The sequence below is a fragment of the Micropterus salmoides genome, unplaced genomic scaffold (assembly GCF_014851395.1).
Source record: "Micropterus salmoides isolate LMB-PRFRI ecotype aquatic unplaced genomic scaffold, ASM1485139v1 Ms_hic_scaffold_9, whole genome shotgun sequence".
NCBI lineage: Eukaryota > Metazoa > Chordata > Actinopteri > Centrarchiformes > Centrarchidae > Micropterus > Micropterus salmoides.
Window position 1 is genome coordinate 3,818,075 of NW_024044681.1, and position 22,404 is coordinate 3,840,478.

The following is a 22,404-nucleotide window of genomic DNA, read 5'->3' on the forward strand; positions in this document are numbered from 1 at the left end:
GTTTACAGTATTGTACCGTTAATGAGAAATACAGGATGAACTGCTTTTTAGTACTTTCACAGCATCAAACAGTTAATTTATTAGTTTAAAAAACATTATCTAGCTGGGGTTTTTTGCAGTATCTTACAGTCGACTGATTTGTTTTATTAGTTTGTATTTTTTTACATGTTTTAATAAACCTATTTTTTTTAGCTAAATAAATGCTGACTCAGCAGGTTAGACACACAGGAATAGTCCCACTACAGTTGACTAGAGGCACTTTGGTTCAGAAAAAGGCTCTAATAGACTTGACTGTTTGTCTCTCTTCCCAAAATCTCTGTCCAAAGCTGGCTACATGCACAGAACACAAAGCAGATGAAAACGTTCTTTGTGAGTGAAGAACAGACAGAAATCCTTCATTTTTCAATCATGTCGTTGCAACGTGAGAGGAAAAAAATCCAAAGCTTCTTATTGCACTTTCCTTTTGATTGAAATCTAAAGCTGGAAACTGCACATGAAGAACAATTGTTCACGTTAAAGGAAGAAAAAGTCCTGACTTGTGAAGACAGCAGTTCTCTCGGTCCAGGTTTGGCAGCCCGCTGAGAGACAGAGAGATGAGATCCAAAAGATCTTTCAGTGCAACTTCTCACATCCTAAATCAGTGTGTGGGCTCCTCATTTCCTCTTCTTATAATGTGGAGCATGAACATAAAGATCCAAAGAAAAAGTCCCCCCAGCCCTGAACTAAGCCATCAGCCAGCCAGAACATCCCAGCCTGGAACATTCAAACAGCTGGAAGCAGAACACAAAGAACACAGAGAGGAGGACAGAAAGAACACAAGGTGTGAGAATAAGAGACGTCAGGAGGAAAAAGAAAAGAAATATCAGAGGAAGATGAGGATCAGGAGTAATGAAGAGTACGGGAAAGGATTAAAGCAGAAAGGTCAAGAAGGGCTGGAGTATAAAATCATACTGAGATTTGGTGAGAAGAGGGGAATTTCATCAATGAGTGAAATTGACAACTGTCTTGAGAAACCAGGTCGGGGACATTGTAGTAGCCAAGGTGATGAGAGATGGCAATTTAATGATCAGTTGTAAAAACGAAGAACAGAGAGAGCGGGCTGGAAGGATTAAAGAAATTGGGAGATTCAAAGTAATAAGTACAAGGAAGTAAGTGGAGTAAGGGAGTGATTTGGGGGGTGCCGGTCAGAGGAAATCAAATGAAATCTAAAAGGAGAAAGTCTAAAAGACGCTGGAAGGCTGCAGGAGGAAGCACAGTGAGCATGTGGTACTGGAGTTTGAGGAAGAAATGCTCCCAAAGAATGTAACACTAGGTTTTTTGAGTTATAGCGTAACAGAGTATGTACTGAAACCAATGAGGTGTTACAACTGTCAAAGGTTTGGACATACAGCAAATGTACGTAAAGGCAGAAGAAGGTGTGCTAGATGTGGAGAAGATGTCACTGTAATCATGAGCAACCAAAATGTTGTAACTGTGGGGGAAATCATAGTGTGGCTTATGTGAGGTGGTGAAAAGGGAAATGAAAGTACAGCAAATTCAGAATAAAGTCACATGCAGAGGCAGTGAAGATGGTCAGTAAGGGGGGGGCAACCCATTACAGAACCAGATCAGGCAAAGGAGGGAATATTAATGGTGGATTTAAAGAAGCTAGTCACTTTCATAGCAGGGGTGATAAATGCTACAATGGAGGTTAAGTCTAAAACAGAGAGAAATAAGAAAGTCGTAAATCGTAAAGGCAGCAGCTCATCGCCTAAATATCAGCGGGTTAACATGGGAGGAGGTGAGGAATGAGCTTAGCAGTCAAGCAAGCCAGGAGCAAGCATGGGTTGGATAATATTAATAATGGTCCTCTTGCTACTAGAAGTTTATTGTCTAATGGACAGGAATTTAAAAAGTACATTGATGATCTCCCCAATAAACCAGATGTCATTTGTGTACAGGAAACATGGTTGAGACCAAATTTAGATTTCAGGATGCAGGACATGCCTCTGTTAGGTGTGATAGGGGGATGGAGAAGGGGGAGGATGTGCAACATTTATTGGGAATGATATTTCATTTAGAGAAATGTGTAGGGGGAAAAAAGCAAGAATATGTTACTGTAGAGATATGGACAAGTGAGGGAGAGTTTGTAATTATAAACTATTATTATCCTTGTAGGAAATTAGAGTTGGGGCGGCTGACACAAATGGTGGGGCTGGATGGTCGTATGTGGGGACTTTAATGCACATGGCACGTTATGGGGAGGAGTAACAGATGCAAATGGTGAGGTAATAGAAGAACTGCTAGAAGAGAGGAACATGGTTTGCTTAAATGATGGGAGATGAGAGTAGATGTGCACACAGGGAACACGTCTCTATTAGATTTAACTTTAGTTTCTAGGAATTTAGCGGGAATGTGTGAGTGGGATCGATCAGAAGAAACATCAGTAGGTAGTGATCATTTCCAGTATGGTGTAGTGTTTTATTACAAAAAAATAAGAAGCAAGGGGAATTAGTGGGGAAGTGGGTATTTAGCAGTGCAAAATGGGAAAGGTTTAAATATATATGTGAGATAGAAATGGATCAAGTCCAATGAACTACAGGCCAATAGCACTTACGTCATAAACATAAAGATTATCATTTTACATGGAAAACAGAGGAATTTTATCACCTCATCAGAGTGGGTTTAGGAGGGTAGAGGAACTATGGATCCTGTTATGTGCTTAGAAACAGAGATAAGGAAAGTTAATAAAGAATCTGTAATGGCAGCGTTCTTTGACGTAGAGAAGGCATATGATATGGTTTGGATTTATGATAAAATTAAAAATGATCGGAATAGCAGCTAGGACATATAATTGGATTAAAGTATTCTTATTTGAGAGAAGTATAGTAAGTCAGAATCGGGACAGCTGTATCAGGAAGGTATATGGTAGAGAACGGTACTCCTCAGGGCAGTGTCATTGGCCCTATACTCTTTTCCATTATGATTAATGATGTTTTTTCTCAAGTTCAGGGTGATATTGGACAGTCGCTGTTTGCTGACGACGGAGCCTTGTGGAAAAGGGGAAAGAACATAAACCATATTAAGGGTAAAATACAAGAGGCAGTTAATGTGGTGGAAAGATGGTCATTTGCATGGGGATTCAAGTTTGCAATTGGGAAAACGAAGACCGTAGTCTTCATTAAAAAGAGAGGTGTCGATACTCAGTTAAAGATGTATGGGCAAAAGATAATGGGAGAAATGCCCTTATGGTTAAGACGCATTAAGTTAGGGTTACAATACTGGGTCAAACTTAGTGGGTGTAATCGTACCTTCCCAGCAAGGTGTCTGTTGCAAGAGGTTGCAGGAGCTAATAGATACAAAACATTTTTTGACATAGTAAATCAGTGGGCAGGTAAGATGAGCATGGATCAGGGAGGTACTGTAGAGCATATAAGTTGGTCACCAATACCATATTGGGTGATGCCTGAAATAAATATCGAGCTTGGTTTTCTTCAGGGAAAAGATAAGTGGGAAGTGGCACCAAAAATAGAGGAATATCTTAATTCAATTAGTGGGAGCACAATGATTGTTTATACAGATGGATCTAGAGATCCAGTTAGTGGGAGAGCTGGATTTGGGGTGTATGTGGAGAAGTTAGGGTTGGAAATTGGTCGACGTATTTCTAATGGAAGCTCTGTCCTCACTGCTGAATTAATGGCAATTTTATGGGCTCTATGGTGGATTGAGGAAGTCAAACCTAGAGAAGTCATTATCTGCTCTGATTCTACAGGTGCTCTAGAAAATTTGAAAGTAGGAAAATCTAAAGCCCGACCTGACATTGTAAATGACATCTTGAATGTGGTTTTTAGAACTAGGTTTATTTGCAACATCAGTTTCTGCTGAGTTCCCGGGCACGTTGGGGTGAGGGGGAACGAACGAGTGGATAATATTGCAAAAGAAAGCTTAGGAAGAGAAGTAGATGTCCATGTATCATTAGGGAGAGAATTAAAGAGGGCTTAATAAAAGAATGGCAGAGAGGGTGGGAAAAGGAAATTAGAGGCAGACACTACTTTTCTATACAACCCAAAGTTAGGAAGAGATGTTTATGTAACATTTTGTCCCGCAGGGACTCAGTTAAAATGTGCAGATTGAGGTTGGGGCACTGTGGATTAAATTATTCTTTGTGCATTTTAGGGAAGCATGTTTCTGGCTTGTGTGAATGTGGGAGTCTTGAGACAATAAGGCATGTTTTCCTGGAATGCAGAAAGTATAGGGCAGAAAGAAATGTACTCGTTAATAAACTGTCAGGACTTGAGTTGAGGCTTTTTCTGTTTTATCTTTGTTTGGGCACAGTGACGAGCATAAACTGATCTCCAAGCCAGTCCTTCATTCTTGCATGACACAGGACTGTATGTAAGAATTTAGTTCAAACTTTGACCTGTGGAGGGCAGTAATACGCTCATAAGCGTCCACACTGCCGGAATCTTAGAAGAAGAAGAAGAACCTGAAACTGAAAGAGTTCAGTCTCCATTTCCAGAGCAGGAGGAGGAAAACTGAAGGTTGAGGCAGAGTGAGTGTTAATCCAACATTTACATTCTTTTCCTGTCAGAGGCAGTTTTCTCCCTGTGGACTGTAGAGGAAAGAAATCAGAGTGAAGTCAGTGTGACTCAGGTGTGACTCAGGTGTGACTCAGGTGGCTGAATTAACAGCTGATAGTCTCAGATGTGTCGCAGGCGTGGCTTCACTTTGTTTATCTACCTGATGCATATTTCTGTAGATATCTGCTTCTGAATGTAGTTTGTTCGTCGCTCTCCTGCACGTTGATTCACAGACTTCGGTAAAGTTGGAAATATATTCACAGATTCGAACTTCCGGGATTAATAACTCATAAACGCAGACGTGTTTAAAACACAAACGAGGCCTCTTTACTATCGTAGTTAAGTAACGTTAGACAACAAGCTACAAGTAAATGTTCACCTACGAGCGGCACAAATAACATTGGTGTCTACGTGCAGCCGCAGGGACCGTCTACAAAGTGCAACACCGAAAACACATTCTGCAGAAATATTCAGTAACTTCACTCAGATACAAGGTAGTGTTCCCAAAATCACCTTACACATTAGTGATATACTGCTGGCTATACTACAACATTTAGTTTGGAAAAAAAGGATGCATCATTTTAGGTAGGCCTATTTTTAATATCCAACAACTACACTGTTATAAGATGTTTATTAATAAAGAAATAAATATAATCTCTCTGGAGGGTCGCAGATTAGGTCCCGAACGCACTCCAAACGCCTTTCCACTACAGAGAGGGTGATGGCAGATATGCTCACAAGTCTTTGAGCTAGAGTCCAAGTCTCAAGTCTCTCATGGTTATTACGAATGTTGTATCACCTTCTGCGTTCAATCCAGGTTGCTAATAAAACTGAGTAGCTATAAGGAATTCTGTAACTGTAACCTGTTTTTCATTTACAGAGTGTAATGTGCAATGGAATTATTGACAGCTTATTAAATACTGTAAGTCAACACATCCTGCAGACTCTCAAACCAGTGTAACGTTAACTAAATAATACTGTGACATTGCATAATCAACAATAAACCTGTAACCTGTTTTTAACTTACAGAGCACAACCATAATGTGCAATACAATCATTGACAGCTTAAACTACTGTAAGTCAACACATCCTGCAGACTCTCAAACCAGTGTAACATTATAACTAAATAAAACTGTAAGGCTACATGATCAACAATAAACCTGATACCTCTTTCTAGCCAACAGTAATAATTAACATGACGGCAGCCAGCGGGACCTAAAAATCGACCACCACAAGTTTGGCAAGTAAACAAACGCTCATTCACAAACCTCCCTTAGGTCGTAGCTGAAGCAAGCTAACATTAGATGGTCAATACTGAGCTAAACCTGTTCACTCACCACAGGTTACTAACCTATCTGCGTTCAGCGCTTCTTTGTTTGGGTCTTGTTGTATGAAGTTTTAAAGCCAAAGTTTATGATGAACGGCTCAGCAGCTGTTTGTTGTCCTTTCTCACGTGCAGCTGATGCTACGTGTTACGTAGGCAGGTTATAGGTAACGCAGGGAAAGTCGCAGCCGGCCTCTTCAACAATGCCAATATACAGTATGTATGTATGTATAATATGTCTAACATTATCTATAATCATAATCTTCATTCAATATGTGTTACAAGCAATAACGTATAGAAAAGCTAAAAGTTTGGTAGCTGTAGCCTAATTTACTTATGGAACGTGATCATCAGTCTCGGGCTCTTGTATTGTCATTTTTTCCTTCATTTCCTGTTTTATTTTGAATTTGTGTTTTCCTCATGTGTTGTTACTTCCTGTCCTCGTGTAATTACTGCCTTGTGTAAATGTTAATTTAGTCCCAGTGATGTCTGATTGCTGAGTCGGTGCTCTCAGGCTGCACCAGCACATAAAGCCATGTCTCACCTTTACTCGTGCTCATCGGTTCAGAATCAGAAATACTTCATTGATCCCAGAGGGGAAATTCTTTTGTTCCAGTTGCTAACTTTGCATATCAAGGTATTAAGGAATATAAATAATAATAGATAGGTATAGAATAATAGTAGGTAAGTAGAAAATATTATATAATGAAATGTACAAAATAAAATAAAAAGGATTGTGGATGTGCAGTATTTTACAGTATTAACAGAACTTTAATAAATAATAGTGAATCAGATAGAAATAGTAGTTACTTGTTTTTTGTCTTAACATTTAATAAATTGTAATTGTGATGAAGTACATGCTTGGGCTTTACTTTAGGCTTCCCAAACAAACAAACAAATAGCCTGTCAATCAGCCCTACAGAACGTGCATGCTGGGTACGATCTCAGCAAAAGCCTGGGGACCCTTACTAAAGATTTGTCTTGATCAGGATTTGGACCCCAGGTGTGCTGTATGAAGGACAAAGACACTGGCACTAGCGTTTTCTTCTGTACTGCTGAAAGAAGACAATTATCAGTTAAGATCATTTTTACACCGTCCCTGGTGACACAGAGCAGCGTAAAAAGTGAAGTCTTGGCAGTTTGAAGGTCACTATTGCACCGTAAAACCTGTTAGAATAGTGATGATTTATGGCACTAGTGGCTTGCCATATAGGTCAGCTGTGGCTGCCTGATACTGTCTGCTCAGATTAGCCCGTGATCCACCAGCTGTATCAACCATCTTCCTACATTCAGCTCTTTCCTCCAAATTAGACGCCAGTGGAACTCATTTAGCAATCAGGCCCAGCAGCTGGAAGCAGGGGCGGAGCCTAGAAACTAAAACCTGCAGGGAGAGGTGTAGACCATGTAAAGGGTAATACGTGGTCTATGGTCACAGCTGTGTGGCTGTGTGAGCAGGTTGGACAGTGATGACAGTAAATGCATGTGAAATGTGAGTGAACCGTGTTACTGTGGCTGTACAATATAAAGCTGGACAACAAGTTTCAGATTTACTGGCTGTATTTCCTACCTGTCACCATTTAGACCAGAATCTAATCCTGAACACAGACAACACACCAGCTGTGCTGGAACAACAAAACACCTGAACTGAAGTCCAGAAGATGGAAGAGGAGGACAGAGCAGAGTCTGCAGGATCCAGCTGTCTGTCTATGAAGAGTGACTGGTCCAAAGGAGGAATTCCTCCAGACTTCAGTCCTGAACCTGGACCCTCAGACACAGGATCCAGCTGTCTGTCTATGAAGAGTGACTGGTCCAAAGGAGGAATTCCTCCAGACTTCAGTCCTGAACCTGGACCCTCAGACACAGGATCCAGCTGTCTGTCTATGAAGAGTGACTGGTCCAAAGGAGGAATTCCTCCAGACTTCAGTCCTGAACCTGGACCCTCAGACACAAAGTAAGAGAACTGCTACTAACTCATTCAGTGTTTGCTGCTAATGTTTTGCTGTTTGCTGATTGTAGAATAACATTAGGCTTCATGAGCAAAATCTACACTTACCATTCTCTCTCTCTCTCTCTCTGTCTCTCTCTCTCTCTCTCTGTCTCTCTCTCTCTCTCTCTCTCTCTCTCTCTCTCTCTCTCTCTCTCTCTCTCTCTCTCTCTCTCTCTCTCTCTCTCTCTCTCTCTCTCTCTCTCTCCATGCTATGTGCATATTGTATAAACAATGTTTGCCTTTTTTTCTGGCCTGTATTGCTTTATTTCTACATTTGTGCCACAGACAAAGAGAAATCATTGGTGCCGTCTTCCTCTTAGTATCTGTGCAGCTGTCAGTCACCTAGAGAAGCTGGAATCTGATCTAAGAGGACCAATACAAACTTTAAAGCTCCTAATGATCCACAGCAGCAGCAGTTTGTGTGTTTAGAGCTTCCTGAATGGCTTCATCAGAGAATATATCAAGGATTCATGTGATCTGAATAAAAACATCTTGGTGTTTGCAGAGTTCAGTCCAACAGACAGAGAGCAGAGTCTGCAGCATCCAGCTGTCTGTCTATGAAGAGTGACTGGTCCAAAGGAGGAATTCCTCCAGACTTCAGTACTGAACCTGGACCCTCAGACACAAAGTAAGAGACTGTTAACTTAAAGAGTGCTTAAATGGGGTGAACGACAAGCTGGAGGTTTTACATCATCTTGCTCCAATTTCTTGCAATTTCCCCACTGTGGGACAAATAAAGGTTTCATTCATTCATTCATTCATGATCCACAGCTGGAGGATCCAGCTGTGTGTCTATGAAGAGTGACTGGTCCAAAGGAGAACCTCCAGAGTACTGGTCCTGTACCCTTTGGGTGCCCCCCCCAAAAAAAACACAGAACACAGTGACATACAAAACAAGGCTACGTGTGAACTTGAACCTGTGACACCGCTGTTACATGCTGTGTGTTTAGACCACTTCTAAGCTCAGTTCAAAGCTAACTAACTCAAGCTAAGCTGCCCAGAGTGACTTTAAAACAGTGAAGGACGTAATTGTAAAATGCTGCTACCGTGACTGAACGAAGGAGACGTGAGGTGCTCACTGTGCGGCTTCATTGTGCCGCTGCACACTGTGGGTGAGGTACAGTGGCCGGGGAGTACAGAGAACATGGACTGTTTTCTACAACCGTGCTCCTTGTGCTGTAAGAATACATTACATCTCCCTTTCTTAAGTTTAATACACACTATCACAACTGAGCAACAATGCAATAGTGTGAATTACTAGGCCAATATTATCTTACTTACCCCGGCCACCACTTCTAAATATTATGTAAACATTATATTGGCATTTTGACCAACCAATGAAGTGGTAGACTTGTTCAATGAACTGTTTCAGTCTGCTGAATTTTATTTCAATTTTTAACTTGTAGAAAGTTACAAATCCAGTCTTTGAGGGGGTTTCACCCCCCCTGCCACGTATGGTGATTATGGCATAGAAAGTTGAGCTTGGCCTCAGTCCAGGAGTTTTTCAGGAAATGAAATTGATGCGTCGCCCGGTAGTGGGGGAGACATCTCCTGACTGTGTCTCTGCTCCAGGATGCTTCCCTCTGCAGCTGCTGTGAGCTGCACTTGATCTGAGGTGCTGAAGTTAACATTTGTGTGAATTTGTGGTGAAATTTATGTATGATCACAAGTGTTTTCAGCTTCGGTTTTCCACCTCGGATGAAGAGCAGTGCGCTTCTCTCATCCAGTAGGTCTGAAGGGGATACTAACATATCAGCAGAGCAATAACTAAATAATCAGCAGAATATAGGGCAGGTCGTTAAAATAGTATGACTTTATTCTCATTAGACTGCTTTATTCTCGTAATATTACAACTTTGTTTCTCAAAATATTGCAACTTTTTTTCTGGATGTGTCAGAACACAGCTACACTATATTGCCAAAAGTTTGGGGTCTCTGCATTTCCATGCACGTGAAGGTTAATGACATCCCATTCTTAATCTGTAGGGTTTAATATGGAGTTGGCCCACCCTTTACACCTATAACAGCTTCAACTCTTCTGGGAAGGCAGTCCACAAGGTTTAGGAGTGTGTCCATGCGAATCGTTGACCACTCTTCTAGCACATTTGTGGGGTCAGGCACAGGTGTTGGACTAGAAGGCCTGGCTCGCAGTCTGCGCTGATGGTCGTTCAGACTTGTCATACGTGGTTCTAACAACCATAATGACTGTCGTTACCACAGCCAGGAGCACTAACGAACCAGCGGTATCGATGATCCTGGAAAATGTTCTCACGGAGGTTAAATAGCTGTTTCCCTACTGGTCATTTCAGAACTGAAGAAGTTCTGACACAACGTCTTCTAGTATCTTCAGCCAAGTCCAGTTGCCCTTGACTTTAACCTTCTTTGGATATGTTGCCTACCACTTCGTGGCTGAGTTTCTGTTGCTCCCAATCGCTTCCACTTTGTTATAATCCCACTAACAGTTGGCCGTCGAATATTTAATAGTGAGGAAATTTCACAAATGGACTTATTGCACAGATGGCAACCTATCAGGGTACCACGCTTGAATTCACTATGCTCCTGAAAGCAACCCATTCTTTTTAAGGGTGGGGATCACCAGACACCCCGTGATACAATATTATCACGATACATATGGCATGATACGATATTATTGATTGATTGAAACATATTGCGATATGTTGCAATTTATTACCTTGTCCAACTTCAAATTGTGTCCCCAAAGGAAAACTCTTTTTCTCGTGGACTGAAAAAGCAAGTGATTAAAAAAAAATTTTTTTACCAAAAAGTAAAATTCTCATGTACAATTCTTATATTTTAAGTTTGATACTTGACGTCTGTGTATTGATACAATATTGCCACGGAAAATATCGCAATACTATGCTGTATCCACTTTCCCCCCCCCACACCTAATTCTTTCACAAAAGTTTATAGAAGCAGTCTGCATGCCTAGATGCTTGATAGAAACCCTAAATTCAATGATTCGGAAGGGTGTCCCAATACTTTAGTGTATGTGGTAGAGATTCTGAATATGCAAAAAGTTTTGAACATGAGAAAAGCTGCTTAAACACAGGAGCTATTTAAGTCCAGGAGTTTCTAACTGAATTAAAATTAATAAATTTCTCATTGAGGTGAAAAGGAGCCACATGCACATTTAAAGAAGTTACTTCCCCAAACAGCCCTGCGATTGACTGGCGACCTGTCCAGGGTGTACCCCGCCTTTCGCCCAATGTCAGCTGGGATAGGCTCCAGCCCCCCCGCAACCCTGTACGCAGGATAAGCGGTTGACGATGGATGGATGGACTTCCCCAAACAAAGACACAAAGAGGAGGGAAGACTAAATTATGACTCAGCAGGGATGATATTACAGGAGAAAAACATATCGGGTGAAAACATTTCAGGTCCGGGCTAAGCCGTAATGTTTCAAGAGCCTGGCAACGCCGCTGGTGCAGACTCAGCTGAGTTCAGTTAACAGCCCGTCATGTGTGAAGTGACTTGTGTTGCCTGAATACGGCTGCAGCCTGACTTTGAGACACTGCACACCTCAGCATGTCTTCTATCTCAGCACTCATACCTGGATAAATGGGCTCTGCTTGCTTTTCACAATCCCCAGGTGAGACTGGTGTATGAGCCCTAACGTGGTATTGCAAGGTGGGGGGGCAACACTATGCGCAGCCCTTTGTACAGTATTCCATCACACACTGTTAACTGGCAATATGTCTGATCAGCATCATCTCTCCTGTGCTCTGACCAACCCTGGTGGACTATGTGCTGCAGCAGACTTAGCTCCCCTTTTGTGCAGTCCTGAAGCTCTGTATTTGTCTTTTTCACTTACTGAGACATAGTTGAGCATAGCAGCACACTCCAATCCATCCAGCTCTGGTGTGTTGCAGGTCAGTTGAGCTCGTGATGGTGTGTCAGGCAGCTCCATGGCTTTCCCTCCAGTACTTGACACTGATATCTTACCACTGCAGGCACATTCTCTGAATGAGAGCAGGGATCTTTGAAAATGTCTTTGAGAGGTTTGTGGTCATTGTACACCTGCTTCTACAATAATTCACTCACAGAGACCAGTTTGACTTGTGCACTGGACCGGACAGCAGCCAGCAGCACCTGGTGGTCGCACTGTTGAGATTCATTCAAGTTACATTACAATTCCTTATTTGTGAAGAGGATTTTATCACTGAGGTTTGGAATTAACTTAGATATGTGACAAACCCCTAGGAAGCAGCATACTCTCTCTTTAACACAACGCGGTCAGTAGGAGTGTTGAAATAAAGAAGAATAAAGAGCATCTTCATTATAGACAGAAAGCTGAGTTCAAACAGAAAAGTAACAACACTTGTACTGTTCTTTGTGACCATGAGCTTCTACACACAGTGTCGGTCAAATCTGGATATTTTAATCAGCAAGCAACAAATCGTTTTAGATCTAAACAAATGTATCACACAGTAACTGCTTATAGAGGAGCAGGAACACATGAGATTGGGCCCAAATGCAGACAGCAGAGGCAGAGTATGTACTGTTCAGACACCTGTAGGGAGCATGCAAGAATCAAAATCTAAAGTCCAGAAACAGGCATTCCAACAGCACGAGGAAATACACAGTCCAGGAGGAAACTAACACGTAGGATAGGGCTTGACAAATTCCCTTGAGGAACAAGCAAAGACAGAGGGGAACAGCAAGACTAAATGAGCACAAGATAATGAGACACAAGTGAACTTAATCAGGGAGGAGCAGAAAATCAAACAAGGGGGAAGTGAAGTGAACCGAAACGAGATGAGAGGAAAATACCAAAGTAAAACAGGAAACACAAAGACAAAAGGAAGCAGTTAACAAAAAATAACAGGAAATAATAAAAGCCTAAACCATGACAACATGTCTTCACAGAGGGAGGAAGAGGAGTCATGTTTCTGTGGAGGAGCAGCCGTCCTGCTGTGTTTTGTGTCAGGACGTCCTGAAGGATCCAGTCTCTACCAGCTGTGGACACTGGTTCTGCAGACGGTGCATCGCCTCATACTGGGACCAGTCTGCTTCATCAGGACACTCCTCCTGTCCCCAGTGTGGAAAAAGATCCAGAACCAGAGCTGGACTGCAGACAGCCAATCAGAGCAGCTCTGTACAAAGTAAGACTGTCCATCTGTCTGCTGATGTCCTCATGTCTGAAAACAGGATTCTTTCTTTGCCTCGCAGCATTTAAAATGTTGCTGTCTCAGCCAATCAGAAACATTTTCAATAGGATTCATTTTTCTTACTGGTTGTTTTTATGTTGGTGCTAATGAATAATTCCCACTAATGATTCTTTCTTCTGTGACAGTGGATGGCAGTCTGCAGGAGGTTTTAGATGAACATAAGATCAGTCTGAGGAGGAGATGTGAACGTGTGACTGAAGGAAGTGATGAAACAGGAAGTGGAACCCTCCTCAACAGGATCTACACTGAGCTCTACATCACAGAGGGACAGAGTGAAGAGGTTAATACCCAGCATGAGGTGAGGCAGCTTGAGACAGCTTCCAAGAAGAAGACCCTCCATGACACTCCAATCAGGTGCCAGGACATCTTTAAAGCCTTACCTGGCCAACAGGGAGCCATCAGAGTGGTTCTGACCAACGGCGTCGCTGGCGTTGGAAAAACCTTCTCGGTGCAGAAGTTCACTCTGGACTGGGCAGAGGGCTCGGAAAACCAAGATGTCAGTCTGCTGGTTCTGCTCTCGTTCAGGGAGCTGAACTTGATCAAAGATGAGCGGCACAGTCTCCTCACGCTGCTCCATGTTTTCAATCCAACATTACAGAAGGTCCCAGCAGAGAAGCTCGCCGTCTGGAAACTGTTGTTCATCTTTGACGGCCTGGATGAAAGCAGACTTTCATTGGATTTCCACAACAGTGAGGTTGTGTCTGATGTCACACAGAAGTCATCAGTCAACCTGCTGCTGACAAACCTCATCAAGGGGAATCTGCTTCCCTCGGCTCTCGTCTGGATAACTTCCAGACCTGCGGCGGCCAATCAGATCCCTCCTTCGTGTGTGGCAGGGTAACAGAAGTACGAGGCTTCACTGACGCCCAGAAGGAGGAGTACTTCAGGAGGAGAGTCAGTGATGAAGAGCTGTCCAGCAGAATCATCTCACACATCAAGACCTCCAGGAGCCTCCACATCATGTGTCTAATCCCAGTCTTCTGCTGGATCACTGCTACAGTTCTGGAGCACATGTTGACTACAGAGCAGAGAGGAGAGCTGCCCAAGACCCTGACTGACATGTACTCACACTTCCTGCTGGTTCAGATAAAGAGGAAGAAGCAGAAGTACGATGAGGGACATGAGACGAGTCCACAGGAGCTGACGGAGGCTGACAGGGAGGTTCTTCTGAAGCTGGGGAGGCTGGCGTTTGAACAGCTGGAGAAAGGAAACATCATGTTCTACCAAGAAGACCTGGAGCAGTGTGGTCTTGATGTCACAGAGGCCTCGGTGTACTCAGGAGTTTGTACAGAGATCTTCAAAAGAGAGAGTGTGATCTTCCAGAAAACAGTCTACTGCTTTGTTCATCTGAGCGTTCAGGAGTTTCTGGCTGCAGTCTACATGTTCCACTGTTTCACCAGCAGGAACAAAAAGGGACTGGAGGACTTCCTGAGGAGTTCCATGGAGAAATCTCTCCAAAGCAAAAATGGCCACCTGGACCTGTTTGTTCGCTTCCTTCATGGCCTCTCTCTGGAGTCCAACCAGAGACTCTTAGGAGGCCTGCTGGGTCGGACAGACAACAGTCCACAAATCATCCAGGGAGCCATCAACAACCTGAAGGAGATGATCATGAACTTGATCTCTCCTGACAGAAGCATCAACATCTTCCACTGTCTGACGGAGATGAACGACCTCTCAGTACATCAGGAGATCCAAGAGTTCCTGAAGTCAGAGAACAGATCCAAGAAGGAACTCTCTGTGTTCCACTGCTCAGCTCTGGCCTACATGCTGCAGATGTCAGAGGATTTTCTGGATGAGTTGGACCTGGAGAAGTACAACACATCAGATGAGGGACGACGGAGACTGATTGGAGCTGTGAGGAACTGCAGAAAGGCTCAGTAAGTCCAGATGTGATTATCAACACTGTAAAGCAACATAAAACTCCACACTATAAAAGTTTCCTAAACTAGTATTAAAGCTGCTTATTGAAATAATTCTACATGTGTTAAACTCCAAATGTCTACAAACATTTCTTTTTTCTTTCCATCAAGTTAGTGACACAAGTATCTTCTATCATCTTTCTTTGGGTGTCACGATCGATGAGCGCAAAGCAGAAGAGAGCCCAAATGCAAGACACTGAGAGCAGAGATACAGTTCCAAGGTTTTAATCCAACAAAAGAACAAGGCTTATAGATAGTGACGACTTGCAAAGTCCAACGTAACAGGAATCAGGCAGAACACACATCTACGAGAGTGACCGGACCGTGACTGAACAGAAACACCAAACATATATACACCAGGGACTAACGAGCAGGCAGGAGCAACGCAGGTGAGACGGATCAGGACTAACGAGACAGGCAGGCAGATAGACAGCAGGGGAACAGAGAGACAGGCATGCTGAGGAATTACTGGGGGAACAGACATAACACAGGTTACTAAACACTAAACACAGACCATATAAAAAAAATGATGTAACAGAATAATATTATATTATATATAATAATATAAATTAAACAAATTAATCCAGACACAAGCTGACAGATCTTAAATAACCGACAACTGACAGGGAAAACAGACTGAAGCTAGGATTAAACAAAACCAAAATAATGCAAACACAGAACAAGAAGTAAGTAAAAATACAATAATTAAGGCACAGAACTAAAATGCAGGGCTAAACTTGAGATAAAAGACAGACGGGTACAAAGTGAGCTAAAAAGAACCTGCAAATGAACAATGGAATCAACAAGGCCCAAAACAGAAAACATGGACCAACTGTTACACAGAACGGGGTAGGGAACATATACAGAACAACAGTAAACATGGAACAGATCAGAAATAAGGAAAATACCAGAACACCACTAAACACCATCTGACAGATCATAACCAGATAAACTACAACATCAGGTAGAGGAAGCACACTGAGGTAGCAAGCAAACTATGAAGTCTAAACTAACAGAACAGCAACCGGGAATCTAAACGAACTGCTCAATAAATAAACTCTCAGAGAACTAAACAGAACAGATGACAGGACTAAAATGCAGATACAAAACCAAAACCCAGAAACAGGGAAACCAGAATCAAAATACAGCACACAGAGAACTCAGGACATGATCATGACATTGGGTGATGGAGGCTTGATACAAATCCAGCAGGAAAACTTGAGGATTAAGAGTTTGTGCTGAAAATGTTTTGACAGTCATCATTTTATCCCAGCAGTCTTTTTATTTTTCCACTGATCCAGTGTCTGCACTCTGTTTCTATACTGTGTCTGTTTCTTGTTCTTCTTCTATACAGACACACAGACATGTCGTATCTGTGATCTGCTGGAGCTAACGGCACTTGAAGCTTTCATGCAGTTATTGATCTTCTAGTTTTTCTCTGCAGTTTGGGAGCTGTTTCATATGAAGGACTGTTCTGTCCATTTTCTCTAATTATTGTTTGATTTGAGAGGATGTGAGGGGAGGCCATCCTCCCTCTTGAAGAGCGAACAGAACATCCCCCTCTCCATCCTCATTAAATAAAAGGTGTCACTTTACATTTTTAGTTCCAACAATGAATGTCTCTTCATGTGTTTTGCTGCATTAGAAATGAGTTTGATTTAGAAACAGTAAGGAAGCTCTCTCTCTGGTAGGATTTGAAAGGACTGGTCTGTAAACTGGTAAATTCCAAAGCTACTTCAGTAATGTTCACTGATAGAGAGCGTTTTTAAAACTTAATGTGAGAAATAATATCAGTTTGCAAACACAAACTGTCAGACAATGTGTTTCCTTTCTGCACCATTTCACAGCAGAAACACTAAAGGCAAGATATGCAGAGAAAACAGCAGCACATGTGATGCCCACTAGAGTGTGAGCACATTTGTGTGAATGTAATTATTAGATTTGATGGTGTTTGATAATTTGAGATTATATCTGTATGTTTCCACTTTTGAAAAGGACTTTCTTTGCTGTTTATATGAGTAATGTGGTTTGGAAACCAAAATGTTAAATCTGCTGCAGCAGTTTGTGGACAGTAGGTGGCGCTGTGAGACTGTGGTTTACCCAGGGACTGTAATCAAGAGCGCATGCTCCACTGGTTTTCCTCCTAAATGAGGAGATTTCAGCAGCGACAGGCCACGTCTCCCTGTCTCATCATTCTTTCCTGTATTTCAGGACAAATCCAACAGTTTCTGGGTGCTGCAGGGAGGTACCTGTAACACACACATTTCCACTGTGGCTTTCATTGAATTTGCAGCCACAGTCTTTGTGTATTTAGCAGCTGGTTTCCTCAGACAGCAGCTCATTACACAGTCAGCTGCTGGGACGGCCTCCAGGTTCATTCTGCCAGTGAAGGAGAGCTCAGCAGCTTCAGTTCAGTGGAGGGATTTTATCATCATCAAGCTCAGAGAAGAAATGATGCTGTTAAACAGCTGAACTCCACTTGAGAAAAACTATTACCAATAAAATGGTAATAATACAGTTTTTAGTACTAATTATACTATCAATGCAACAGGAGTCATTAAATGAATTTAGTGGCAGATGAAAAGCAGATGGAGTGACATAAGATGCATCAAAGATGCACAAAACACACACAAGCACATGACTGAGGTAAATCCATACGAGTGCAGTTCCAACCTGCAGTGATTTTACAGCTCAGTGAACATCACGTTAAAATAAAGTTGAACAAACACAAATCACAGCACCTGTTAATCACAATATGACATGTTCACATTACAGTCATTTGTAGACACTTTTGTCCAAAGCAGTAATAATGTGGTTCATTATGTTCCTCAAGGACACTTGGACATGTGGACAGGAGCAGCTGAGCTGCAGCCTCTCATGTTAATGTGCTTTGTGATGCAAAATGCAAATAAAAAAAAGAGTCTTTTTTTTAGAATAAAGAGTCAGATTTTATTATATTTTAAGTTTTATATTATCTGTCATCACAGACTTTGTCGCTGTGGACTCTCAGAGACTCACTGTGAAGTTGTAGCCTCAGCTCTGAAGTCCAACCCCTCCCATCTGAGAGAGCTGGACCTGAGTGGAAACTACAATATGCAGGATTCAGGAGTGAAGCTGCTGTCTGCTGGACTGGAGAGTCCAAACTGTAGACTGGAGACTCTGAGGTCAGTTCATGTATTCTGCTCTTGTCCTGTGTATATCTTCCAAATGAAATCCATAACAGAAGTTTTAACTTTCCTTCAGTTCTCTTGTTTTCTGGGTTTCTCTGAGCACAAATCACAACAGCTCTTTTTAAAACTTTGTCTGTCTGAAGAGTTTGGCTCCAAATTTAGTCTGAACTCAAAGTGGATTCATGTTGATCCAGTTCTAAAGATGACTGAGGATGAAGCTCACAGTCAGTCAGCTGTGTGTTGATGGAGATGACAGTGGTGATGAGGAGAGTCTAAATCTGTGCTTTGAAATGAGCCTCAGAAGTGCTGGGACAGGTGTTAAAGAGCTCTGCAAGGTTTTGGATTTACTTCAATTCATATTCATTTCATAAAGTCTTTTTATTTCATATCAGTCATTTTGGAATTTTATAGAAAAAATCTGTCTTAGTATTTTTCATAAAGTGACACGTGGTTGTTCTGAATTAGAAGAAACAGAAGAGAATGAAAATAACATGTACCAAGTACCAACATGTCTGATTTGATCATTATTCCAGACTGGAATTTAGTCTGTAGTCACAAAGACTTGTGTTTCTTAAAGAAACTTTAGAAAATGTCCACTGGCCTGAGATCAGCAGCATGTTATTGATCTGTGTTGACATGAATAGGTGTATGAATGTTGTGCTGACATTTGGATGATGTCTGTAGAAGGCTGACATTATGATGATCCACAATAACACAATGACAAAGTCCCTCTACTCATTTTAGGGAAAAGCTCATTGATTAGGACATAGTAATGTTGAGCTCCACATTTAAAACATGAACACATCTGATTGGATTAGAAATGGATTTTTATCTCCATCATTTATTCTTTATTCAGATTGAGGCGCTGCAGGTTGTCAGAGATCAGCTGTGCTTCTCTGGCCTCAGCTCTGAAGTCCAACCCCTCCCATCTGAGAGAGCTGGACATGGGTCTCAACAACCTGCAGGATTCAGGAGTGAAGCTGCTGTGTGGTTTTCTGGAGAGTCCACACTGTAGACTGGAGACTCTGAGGTCAGTTCACTGACTCTCTGTTACTATTGTAGATCTGATATGTTTAATTAACAATTGAAGCTAATTTCTGTTCATACATAACTTCCATCCATAAAGTTGTAAATGTCCTTTTGTTCATATTTTTATGTTTCTTGTACTAAATTTAGTCTACTTGTTTAGTAGACTTGTGTTTCTTAAAGAAACTGTAGAAAATGTCCGCTGTTAGTCATTAAAGTAAATAAATGTTTCTAAGTTTTGGTAAATGGTCACATCTGTTTACAGAAGATCCTCTGAACTAATATTTGTTTTTAAATTGAAGTTTACTTGTTGAAGTAGAAATATTTCTTTGCTTTCTGTAAGTTTCAATGTGTTTTCACAAAGAATTTCTGATCACTGATATTGATCCTTCAGAACGAACACACACACACACACACACACACACACACGTGTTCACATGAATAGGTGTATGAATGTTGTGCTGACATTATGATGATCCACTAGTGCTGGACGATTTCACCTAAAATCAAAATCACCATTAATTGAACAATTATTTAGTTTTTTAATGTTTTTTGTTGTCGTTTTTTTTTGCCTTCATATTTCAGTGACAAGGTTTGTACAGTAAATTTGCTCAACTATTAAAGCTTGGGTTTAATTATTCACAGATTTCACAAATCCATTAGGCTATCTAAATATTAATTAATAGGGTAATATTGACGTGCACATTACAGGGAGTCGGCGCATTGCTGCTGCTGAATTATGAGCACTGCTACTAAAACTTCACTTCAATGCGGAACAAATGATTTTCCCCCGCACACTGTGTGAGCATGGTAAATCACGCTTTGATAGCTTCCTCTCTTCATCGAATGACAGTTAAGTGACAGGTGCTGTTATAGGAGCAGCAGAGTCACGTCTTAACTGCAGTGTGTGTGCATAGCGAGTGAGTGGACGAGCGAATGTGAGAAGAGATCGGCATAAAGTGATTCTGAAAGCGAGCGAGTAATAAGTTGTGAGTCTGGCAGTAAATGTACAGTGTAGGTTACAATGTGTCCTTCAATAAAAGTCTGTCTGTTGTTTCCACAACTGCTGGAAACTGAAAGCAATTAGCTCTAGCTAACATCTCCCTCTACTCATTTTAGGGAAAAGCTCATTGATTAGGACATAGTAATGTTGAGCTCCACATTTAAAACCTGAACACATCTGATTGGGTTAGAAATGGATTTTTATCTTCATCATTTATTCTTTATTCAGATTGTGGGGCTGCAGTTTGTCAGAGATCAGCTGTGCTTCTCTGGCCTCAGCTCTGAAGTCCAACCCCTCCCATCTGAGAGAGCTGGACCTGAGTAACAACTACAAGCTGCAGGATTCAGTAATGAAGCTGCTGTGTGGTTTTCTGGAGAGTCCACACTGCAGACTGGAGACTCTGAGGTCAGACACCATTTTTTTCTTCTCTGCTGAGATTAATATGATGTAAATGTTGTGGTGACACTAAAGTGTAGACATAAGGCTGATATTATACTGATCCACACTGAGTATCTTAATGCTAAAGTCTCTTTTCTTCTTCAGTGGTTTAGTCCATTGACAGTGGCAGAGCAATGTTGAGCTCCACATTTAAATGCTTAATACAACAAGACCTCTCCGGGAATCATCACCTTACCATGGTGGGGAGGTTTGCGTGCCCATGTGAGCCTGGAGGTTGTGTTGTCAGGAGCCTAGTGCTCCTGGTAGGGTCTCCCAAGGCAAAGTGGTTCCAGGTGAGTGGCCAGACTGAGAATGGTTCATAAAGACCCCTATGACTAATCGAGGAAGAGGAAGAGAGACCCTGCCCGGAGGAAGCCAAGGGCCAGACCCAGGCGGCAGAGGCTGGCTCTGGGGACTTGGAACGTCACCTCTCTGTGGGGGAAGGAGCTGGAACTGGTGCGGGAGATGGAGCACTACCAGTTGGATCTGGTGGGGCTGACCTCCACGCACAGTCTCTGTTCTGGAACCGTACTCCTTGATAGGGGATGGAGCCTATTCTTCTCTGGAGTTGCCCAGGGTGTGAGGCGCCAGGCAGGTGTGGGTAATGATGGAGATACCTGGAGAGGTGTGATTGGGAGGAACAGCCTCCCTGATCTAAACCAGAGTGGGTGTTTGTTATTAGACTTCTGTGCTAGTCATGGATTGTCTATAACGAACACCATGTTCGAACATAAGGATGCTCATAACGTGTACGTGTACGTGTACGTAGTACCAGAGCACCCTAGGCCGAAGATCGATGATCGTTTTGTAATCGTTTCATCGGATTTGAGGCCGCATGTTTCGAACACTTAGCTGAGTGTGAAGCGGTTGGGATGAGGATTAGCACCTCTAAATCTGAGGCCATGGTTCTCAGCAGGAAACCGGTGGAGTGCCAACTCTATGTAGGGAATGACTCCTTACCCCAAGTGAAGGAGTTGAAGTACCTCGGGGTCTTGTTCACAAGTGAGGGGAGACTGGAGCTGGAGATTGGCCGGAGAATCGGAGCAGCGGGGGCGGTATTGCACTCGCTTTACCACACTGTTGTGACGAAAAGAGAGCTGAGCCGTAAGACAAAGCTCTCAATCTACCGGTCAATTTTTGTTCCTACCCTTGCCTATGGTCATGAAGGCTGGGTCATGACCGAAAGAACGAGATCACGGGTACAAGCGGCCGAAATGGGCTTCCTCAGGCGGGTGGCTGGTGTCTCCCTTAGAGATAGGGTGAGAAACTCAGCCATCCGCGAGGAGCTCAGAGTAGAGCCGCTGCTCCTTTGTGCATCTGGTAAAGATGCCTCCTGGACGCCTCCCTAGGGAGGTGTTCCAGGCACGTCCAACTGGGAGGAGGCCTCGGGGAAGACCCAGGACTAGGTGGAGAGATTATATCTCCACACTAGCCTGGGAACGCCTCAGGATCCCCCAGTCAGAGCTGGTTAATGTGGCCCGGGAAAGAGAAATTTGCTGCTGGAGCTGCTGCCCACGCGACCCGATCCCGGATAAGCGGATGAAGATGGATGGATGAATGGAATATAACAAGAAAAATCTCCACTGGATAATTCACTCTGAACCTCTTAAACTCCTGGTTTTCAGCTTCTATTCCACATCATGTTTTTAAAGAAATGATAATAAAACTATATGAATTCAATGAAGAAATAAATAATCTCTATTTCAACTATCAGACAATAACAAATAGATTCAGTATTTGCTTTTTCAAACATTGTTATGAAGCTATATGATGCTTACACTGACTGAATA

At 42.3% G+C, this 22,404-nt stretch overlaps 1 protein-coding gene and 1 pseudogene across 1 annotated transcript in view; both read left to right on the forward strand.

Moving 5' to 3' along the window:
* Positions 1-22,404, forward strand: part of LOC119896048 (NLR family CARD domain-containing protein 3-like) — a 67,165-nt gene that overhangs the window by 26,025 nt on the left and 18,736 nt on the right. The window lies entirely within an intron of this gene.
* Positions 5,841-21,153, forward strand: LOC119894968 (annotated as a pseudogene).